The following is a 2,213-nucleotide window of genomic DNA, read 5'->3' as shown; positions in this document are numbered from 1 at the left end:
CCAAAGTCAATTCAAGGAGATTTGGGATTGTTATTGCTACATAACAATCAAGGTAACACTATAAACTTATTCTCATGTTAATATGATTATATGTATGCTAGAATTAGGGTTTATAGTCTTGGATTCAAAGCATGTACAATAGAGAAACCTAGATCCAAGCATTAGGGTTTGTATGAGCACATAGGATGTCTTATGACCAAAACCCATCAGTGGTATCAGAGCCTAGCTTGGTTTCAATTGTATTGATGCATTGTATAACTGGAAAATTCGATTTTTTTGGATTCTGGAGGCTGGACTCGCCAAGTCCATGGCTGAACTCGACGAGTCCATGCCTGACTCGACGAGTCAACTCGTCAGATAATGCTTATCTTGGGATTTCTTGCTATTTTTGCATATGGATAGTTACCTTATCATGTTAGATCAATATAAATCTGATTTTATGATATATATGACTATATTCTTGATCTAATTAAAGATAATTATCAATTAATAAGATAATTGTTTCCTTATAAGATAATTGATTAATTATTTTGAGTAAATTGATAAATTGTTTTGCAAGAAATCATTAAACAAATCAAATATGGATAATTATGTAATTAAATGTTAGTTTAGATTATTTGTTATTTGATCCTTGTTGTTATGAAAAGTTTCATATTTTCCCCTTTAGGTTTTATAGTTTAAATTTGAACCCAAAAGTTTTGAAGTTTTGAAATTTAAATAGTTAAAACCCTAATGTTTTGAAATGTTTCAAAATTTGTCCTCAAGTTTTAGAATTTAAAAGTTGATTAAAAGTTTAATTAGGAATGTTAAATTCTAAAACCCTAGTAATGTTTTGAAAAGTTCAAATCACACCCTTATGGTTTTATTAATTAATTAAGGAGTATAATTAAAAGAGGTTTAATAAATCCATAAAAGTTTAGGTTAACCATTTAATTGAATTAAAAGTGTAATTGTTAAAGTTAACCATATAGTATTTTAAAAGTATAAAATACACCCTATACTATATATAACATTAAAAGTCTAACATTATATATATGTATGAGTAAAAGTCAGTCTTACCGTTAGTAGGCCTCATTCACGAAGCTGGTCTATAAGGGGTGTTTAAGGAAATTGCCTATAAAATGGCGATTGAATGGGTATCAACTCTTACCCACCGCACACTTGACTAGTCGAGGGTCGTTAGCCGAACGGGTAGGATAGGATGAAACCTTCCATTATAAGTATAATGAAATACAAAGTAAATAAATGTTTTTCAAATTCCCAATCTTAGTTACTTAGGCAAAGTGAATTGATGCAATTCCAGGAAATTACACTTTGTGCCCTTGCGAAGACGTTAGTGGAGCGTGTGTGGTTTACCGGCACACTAAATGGTTCTAAGCAAAGGTAGAAAAGGGTGACTCAATGTTTGTCATAGTTCGGTGGAGCGTGTGTGGTTTACCGGCACATCGAATAGGTGATTGTAACATGTGAGGGCACCATGTAGTTTGCATGGTTATTCACACCCGCTTTGTGATCCTCAGCATCCCAGTCACAAACAAGAGGGGCATATCGACATTTAAGCATGCCATTGAAAGTTCAATGAATCTCAAAGGATCTAGGAGTTTTCATAGATTTAAAACTTCAATTTATTTTTCGTTTTTCATGGTGGAAATTAGTGAATCGTCATTCACTTACCTTCAAATATTCTTCAATTTGGGTTACGACATCCCTCTCCCGAGTTGTAGAATATTGTGTTGGGTCCTAGCCTTAGTATTTCATTTGGGTGATTTACTAAGGACTCAATCTATCAACTAACTTGAATTCGTTTTTCTCCCGATGTCAAAGTTCGACAACTATGGTCTTCTCAAATCCCGTGGAACAAGCATTCCACATGAAGATGATATTCCACGATTCGATCGAGGAACAAGAAATCATGCTTCACTTCCTCCTCCTCCTCCAATTATTCTCCCTAACCCACAATATTGTAAAATTGAAAGGTTCAATATCACTCAAGCCCTTTTTGGCAAGTAAACATAAGGAGGGCAAGTCGGTGTGTGCACACGTCTTAGGGATGAAGTCACACATTGATATATTAAGAATGATGGGATCCGTTGTCGGTGAAGTGATGCTGTTGATTGGGTTCTTCAATCACTTCCTAACTCGTATAGTGAGTTCGTAAGAGAGTACTATATGACGAACCACGACGTGCCCATTATTAATCTCACCTATATGCT

Source organism: Lactuca saligna, chromosome 2 (assembly GCF_052625555.1).
Source record: "Lactuca saligna cultivar CGN05327 chromosome 2, ASM5262555v1, whole genome shotgun sequence".
In the NCBI taxonomy this organism is placed as follows: domain Eukaryota; kingdom Viridiplantae; phylum Streptophyta; class Magnoliopsida; order Asterales; family Asteraceae; genus Lactuca; species Lactuca saligna.
This window is presented reverse-complemented; position numbering follows the sequence as displayed.